The sequence below is a fragment of the Colobus angolensis genome, unplaced genomic scaffold (genome assembly GCF_000951035.1).
Source record: "Colobus angolensis palliatus isolate OR3802 unplaced genomic scaffold, Cang.pa_1.0 Scaffold141, whole genome shotgun sequence".
Classification (NCBI taxonomy): domain Eukaryota; kingdom Metazoa; phylum Chordata; class Mammalia; order Primates; family Cercopithecidae; genus Colobus; species Colobus angolensis.
In genome coordinates, this window is record NW_012114500.1 from 4027443 (window position 1) to 4035445 (window position 8003).

The following is an 8003-nucleotide window of genomic DNA, read 5'->3' on the forward strand; positions in this document are numbered from 1 at the left end:
AGGAGAATGGCGCAAATCCGGGAGGCGGAGCTTGCAGTGAGCTGAGATCCGGCCACTGCACTCCAGCCCAGGCGACGAGACTCCGCCTCAAAATATAAATAAATAAATAAATAAATAAATAAATAAATAAAATGGCCAATATAAAAAGCCAAAAGATAAATAGTGTTGACAAGAATGTATCAAAAAGAGAACCGTGATAGTTTTGGTGGGAATGTAAATTGGTACAACCATTATGGAATACAGCATGGAGGTTCCTCCAATCATTAAAGACTTACCATATAGTACAGCAATTATACTTTTAGATATAAAAGTATATACCTGCGGGTGTGGTGCCTCATGCCTGTAGTCCCAACACATCAAGAGACCAAGGCATGCAGATTGCCTGAAGTCAGGAGTTTAAGACCAGAGTTGCCAACATGACGAGACCCCATCTCGACAGAAAAATACAAAAATTAGCAAGGTGTGATGGTGGACACCTGTAATCCCAGCTACTTGGGATGCTGTGGCAGGGACAATTGCTTGAACCCGTGAGGCAGAGGTTGCAGTGAGCCAAGATCGTGCCACTGCACTCCAGCATGGGCATCAGAGCAAGATTCTGTCTCATTAAAAAAAAGTTATGTACCTTTTATATACTTTTCTTTTTATATACAAAGGAAATAAAATAACTATCTTGAAGAGATGTCTGCATTCCTGTGTTCATTGCAGCATTATTCACAAGAACCAAAATATGGAAATAACCTAAGTGTTGATAGATAAGTAGGTATGTAAATTGTTATATCTACCATCTATCCATCTATCTATCTATCTATCTATCTATCTATCTATCTATCTATCTATCTATCTATCTTTCTTTCTATCTATCTGTCTATCTATCTACAATTGAATATTATTTAGTTTTAAAAACAATGAAATTCTTCCATTTGCAACAAAATGAGTGAACCTAGAGGACATTATGCTAAGTGAAATAAGCCAGGCAGAGAAAGAAAAATACTACAAGTACAACCACGCAAACTTGCTGTTATAAGATGAATAAGTTCTGGAGATCTAATGTACAACATGGTAACTATAGTCAATAATAATATACTTTAAGTTCACTGAGTATAGATCTTCAGTATTTGCCTTCCCTACCACATCATAACTATGTAAAGAGATGAATATGTTAATTAGCTTGCTTGTGAAAACATTTAAAAACATTCTTGATGGGGGCAGGGTGAGAGTAGAGTGAGGGTCAAAACACTACCTACTGGGGACTATGCTCACTAGCTGGGTGATGAAATCATTTGTACACCAAACCCCAGCAACATGCAATTACTTATGTAACAAACCTGCACATGTACCTCCTAAACCTAAAATAAAACCTGAGAAAAGAAACAAAAAATATATCAGATTCCTATAGGGAACTCCAGGTTTGTTTCAAACATTAGAGAGACAAACAGAGCAAGGATTAAATACATAAAAGTGTAAACACAACTTAAACAATGTGTAAGGCAATCCATTCTATATATTTCAGCAACTCCTAGAGTTATTATCAAATAAAATCACTGACGTGTCGTAAGTTCTAAACTAAGAACAACACAAATGCCCATCCAGAGTAGAATGAATAAATAAATTTATTTTACTTCCCACAGTGGAATACCACACAACACTTAAAAACAATGGACTGTTGCTACACACAACATAGATGATTGTCACAAATTTCAACTGAGCAAAAGAAGTCAGACTCAAAAGAACACCTATAGCAAGTTTCCATTTATATGAAATTGAGGAGTAGGAAAATCCATCGTGATAGAGTTCATGATAATGATGACTTTTGGTGAGTAACTGGTTGAGAAAGGGAAAAAGAGACAGGTGTGGGAGCTGGAAGTAGTCCATATCTTGCTTGATTTGGGTGGTGATGATAGGGATATATATACTTATAAAAATTATAATGCCATATGGTTAAGATTTATGTATTTTACTATATATAATATATTAGTTGGAAAAAATGCTGCAGTGTAAAGGAAATCAGTAAAAACATGCTACCTACAATTGTAGCTTTTGTTTATCAAACAAACATTTGAGTAGCCTATTGATTGGTAGTCGCCAAGTTTATATTAAGTAGCATTGCCCTGAATACTTTTTTGTATGTACCAGTAAGCATTTGCCTTTCTCAACTAGGGCTAATTAAAAAAAAATCAAAACCTCATGTTGTACACATTAAATATATATAATTTTTATTTGTGAATTATACCACCATAAAACTAAAAATCTAATTTAAATAAGTTTAAAGAAATTTTAGGAACAATAGGATAAAGAAAATTATGAGCTCAAGAATATGCATAGATAAAAAATAAAATGTTGATAGAAATATTATTGCTATATTTCAGAAAATCATATAAAAAGTTTTACTAAAAGTTTCCAGAGAGACAGAATAAATAGGTCTCCTGTGGCGGATTAAAATGAGATTAGCTTTGGAGTACTAGTTTAAAACAATAGATCGAGTCTGGAGTCAGATCTCAAAAATACAATATATTTGCTAAGTAATGCGAGACAAGCTATTTAAATTTTTTGGATCTAAACTTCCTATCTGTAAGCTTGTTGAAAAAAAAATAGACTAATAGAGAACTTAATTTACAGGCAGTGCTAAATTATTACCTGTTATTAGAAAACTTAATAGCAGTGACATTAAAAGCTTGAGTACTGTAGAACAAGATTCTAAAAATCATTTTTTGAAGTTATATATGTATTAATATTACTTTAATTTGCACAATATAGGAAGAAAAGCTTGCTTTGCACAGGTAACATTTTGCCAAATAATCTGTAAATCATCATGATTTCTCAATTAGTCAAAATAACAATAATATTTTATTGTAGAAGAGGAATTTTTTTTCATTAATATATTTGTATATGCGCATGGGGTATATGCAATATTTTTTTACCTGCCTAGACTTTGTAATCATCAAATCAAGGTATCTGGGGTGTCTATAACCTCAAGTATTATTTCCATATGTTAAGAACATTTTAAGTCCTCTAGGTATTTTGGAATATACAATACATTGCTGTTTATATATAGTAATCTTACTCTGCTATTATACATTAGAACTTGTTTCTTCCAACTAATTGTCTGTTTGAACCTATTAACAAACCTCTCTCTATTCCTCTCACCCTCAGAAACTCTTTCCAGCCCCTGGTATCTATCTATTATTCTATTCTCTAACTCTATGAGATCAATATTATTAGCTTTCATGTAAGAGTAAGAACATGTGATACTTGTCTTTCTGTACCTGGCTTACTTCAGCTAACACAAAAAGTTCCAGTTCCATCCATCTTGCTGTAAATGATATGATTTCATGCTTTTTCTGTGGACAAAAGTATTCTACTGTGTATATATACCACATTGCTTTTATTCATTCATTCATTGATGGACACAGGTTGATTTCATATCTTTGCTATTGTGAATAGTGCAATAAATATGAGAGTGTAGTTATCTCTTTGATGTATTCATTTCTTTTCCTGTGGATAAATAGCTAGTAATGAGATTACTGGATCATATGATAGTTCTAATTTTATTTTTTATTTTTGGGAAATCTCCACACTGTTTTCCATAGTAGTTGTACGTCCCTACCAACAGTGTAGAAGAGTTCCCTTTTTTCCCCCACATTCTCACCAGCATCTGTTATTTTTTGTCTTTTTAAGAACAGCCATATGCCCATGGGTAAGATAGTATCTCACTGTGATTTTGATTTGCATTTCCCTGATTATAGTGATGTTGGGCACTATTTTCATATACTTACTGACCATTTGTATGTCTTCTTTTGAAAAATGTCTATTCATGTTCTTTTTCCAGGGAAATGATTTCCAACTTAGAACTGTGTAGCCAGACAAACTATAACTCATGATTTCTAGGGTAAAATAGATATTCATCATATGCAAAAACCTAAAACAATATAACTTTCATGTACCTTTTCTCCCCCAAATGAGTATTTAACTCAGAAAGAGAAAAACAAGTTTCCTGAGATAGAGGAACTCCAATATAGAAGTGAGGCTAAGGGAATTATCAATATAATGACAATAGGATTCCAGCAGCTAGAGGCAGACCAATAAATGTTAGATCAAGACTATAGTAGACTTTGAGAAAAAGCTATTTTTTAAAAAATGTAAAATAAAGTTGATATATTTTCTGATATGTTTGACAACATGAATAATTGAAAGGCATTTTAAAAAGCTGTTGGAAGTTTGGAAAAACTTAGGCAGATTTGAAGCTAAGCAAATAAAAGTGTAGCTTTATAAAAAGCAAAAATTATTGTCTAAGAAAGGCAGTGAAATATAATCACGCATCATCACATAAGTACATTTTGGTCAATGATGGACTGCAATAGAATGATAGTTATACCATATAGCCTAGGTTTATAGTAGGCAACACAATCTAGGTTTGTGTAAGTGAACTCTATGATGTTCATACAATGAAGAAATCACCTAAGTTGCATTTCTCAAAACACAAACCAGTTGTTAAGCAATGCATGGCTGTACTGGCATAATATTTAGCTCTGCATAAAAAATGTTTATGTAGCCATAACACTGAAGGCAGTAAATTTGAATTTGAACTAATAAAAGCATTAGGGAGAATAAGAAACAGAAAATATGTATGAGAGATATATTGGAGTGTCAAATTATAATCTTCTAAATTTGGAAATTGATTCATAATACCTACAACAGAGAGAGAGAGGGAGAGTCGGGAAGAAGAGAGAGAGAGAGCGAGAGAAAGAGAGAGAGAGAAGATTTTCATAGCAATTTTCTCCTGGAGAAAGAGAAGAATCCTTTTTCTGTACTGCACATTAATTTATAATTATCAAAGTTCACCAGAATTGGAGTTCCAAAGGCAGTTCTAGATTCAAACTTTTAAAATTACTAACTACTGAATTAATTCTGGAAACTACCTTATTTGTAATTTAAAAAAAAAAAGCAAAAAGGTAAATTGCATATAAGTGCAAGGATTTCTAACAAAGTTTTGGGCCTGTATTGTGACTTTTTATGACATGATTTTCTTTTACAAAATACCATTATTTGCCAAAATATGTTTTTTACCGATTTCAACTTTTCTGAAGTTACAGGTGTAGATTATTTGCCTATTGCAAATCTGTCTTAGGTCAAACCCTAGGCAGTCCTGCTGTAGTCACCATGGTGTTAATAGATTTTGGAAAATGAGGGGCTGTCTCTCACTGCACCTTGGGGATTTGGAGAAGCATGTATTCTACAGCATGACCAACATGATGGGTAGAGCTTAATTTTACTAATAAGTGTTATATACCTGTACTATGACACTTTGAAGAAATAGGTGCTCCTACAGAAGGGCAGACTAGATGGTGGACTTAATCTTTAGGAATAAGGTACGTTAGAGAAAAAATAAAAACTATTTGTTAAAGATCTTTTCTGTATTTTTCTTTGGACTATGTGGTAAATTAAGCTTACTATCCTGAATTTCTCATCTCCTATTTTTGACTCTAGTTTCTCCCATCCTTTAATAATGATTAAAATGCACACAAGGAATATAAAGATTCAGAGCAATAAAAGGTAAGAGTGGCCAGGGCCTTCTGTTGCCACATGAGTGGAAGAGCAGTGTTCTTCAAAAGATTATGGAATGTGACAAATAGGGAAGAAGTGAGTGGTGGCCCGTAATGGAGCTAGAGGCAGTGAAAATGAGTATCTATATGGTAGACTATTCAGGGATATATATTAAATAGATGTGCTTCCATATATACCAGATAATGGTAGTGCTTATGTTTGGAGGTATAATAAAATAATCCCTATAAATATTTTGTACTCTCTTTTCATCTCACATGCTTCAGATAATACCCTTATATCACTTTGTCTTCGATGTAGAAAGAGGTACACAGGCCAATATGGGGTTCCAGTGTGAGTTTCAGTTCATTCCTGGAAGCAAAGATTTCTCTAAACAAATCAAAGTAGGTCCAACAAGGTGTCTGACCTTGTATCTCCCATCAAATTGGTTGAACAAAGTGCTCTTGACCTTGTATCTTCCATCAAATTAGTTGAAGTAGATTTGGAACAGGTTTGTATTATTTAAGTCATCCTTGGTAGATTATTAGAGTCAAGACTGTATTTTAATACATGAGTTTTGAATCTTAAAAATATGATAGGTTTATTTTGAGAAAAATAAATGATTTATCCTGGGAATATTGGCTGCTCATAGAATTAAATCATATGCATTATGTGAATACCTGGTATGCTGCTAGGTCAGGTTTATCCATGCTTTTATTGCCACCAAGTCCGTCATTACATGTCACCAAAAAGCATGCTGACATGTTGCCAATTAAGGCGAGTCTTCCTGTCACTACTGTCCTAGATTTTATTGCTTTGGGATGAATACTGTACAAGTATGAATCAACGTAATGGGAATCATTATGAAAAAGCTAAGAAAATATATTCAATATAGTTTTGGTCAGGCAAGGTTACATTCTCAGAGTTCCAGAAATTTTGGAGAAAAAAAATTAAATGAGGAATTTGGTAATGCATCCAAGGGGGGAATATCTCAGAGAGTTGTTTTAAAAAATACTTTCAAAATTTATTATTGAAAAATCATTGTATTTATATCAATTTTGTTATATCCATAAACATTATAATAATTTGAGAAAAGCCCATCAAATAAGCAAATGTTGAGAAAGACAAATCTTCACAATTATTCAAATACTTATTCATCTCTAAGTATACATTAAATCTTTAGCACCTAGTATGCTATCTGATACAAAATGGCTTTAAATAAAAATGTGTTGAATGAATTAATGAGTGAGTAATTAAAAGAAAATATATTTCCCCATTAGATACTAATATACAACCTCTGAAAAATAACCTACATGCACATCAATATAAATACATTGTGCAAAAATATTGATAACTGAATTGGAATAACCAATTTTTCATGTTGGTAAAAATAAGGGTTTTTGAGTGAGACAGACCTAGGTTTTTTGAATTGAATGTCTGCAACTCGGTTGTGTGACTGTGGATAATTTATTTAACTTCTCTGTGCTTTAATGTTCTTAGTTAATAATAGTAGATCATATTTATCTCATAGAGAAGCTGTAGAAATGGAGTAAGAGAGCGCAATACCTACCCTCGTGAACATGCAACACATTATCATTCTTTTTCCAATAAAATATTTTTATCTTGACTACAAAGAATAAGTAAATATGTAATTTTATAAATTGAGATAGAAACGTGTTTAATCACTTCAAAAGATCCTCTTCTTTAAATATCTCTAAGTTTTCAATTTTATAAAGTAGATTTATATGTATTGAATTACAAATGTAAATAAATAAAAATTGACTACATAGCACTAAAAATTTAATTTAGAAATTATATTATTATGCAGCACTTTGAACTGTAATTTTTTAAAGTAACAAATTGTGGCTATACATAATCACATTGTCATGTGAACACAAAGAGCAATCAATTAAAATGTTCAAAGAAAATATAAATTAAATATATTATTTAATATCTTGAATATCATTTGATTCGATAAAGAAAATTATTTTAGTAAGTTGTATAAATAATGATTGTGCTTATTAGGAAGATCGATGTAGAGTGGAGTGATAGAAAGGTCACTGGAATGATAATTCAGAAACTCAAGTTGCACTCCTGGCTCTGATACTAATTGGCAGTATGATCCCGGGAAAGTAATTTCACTCCGCATGTCTCTGGATGTTGGACTGGATGATCTTTAAGGTACTTGATAGGGCCTGACTTGAATGGAGCCTACTTTACAGCTAAGAAATTAATCCCCAAGCCATAGAAGTTGAGTGATAAGATTAATATTTATGTGAAGGTGGAAATATATTATTTTAGCATTTTGGAATCTGAATGTTCTCATAGATCACATGCTCCTCTTTGAGAAGATATCTTGAGAACCCACAAGGGAATAGAGTGAGACTCAGAAAGAATCTATGGAGAGTAAACATTTTTTTTCTAGGTCTGTGCTAGAAAGGAGTGAATTTTTTTTTTTTTTTTTT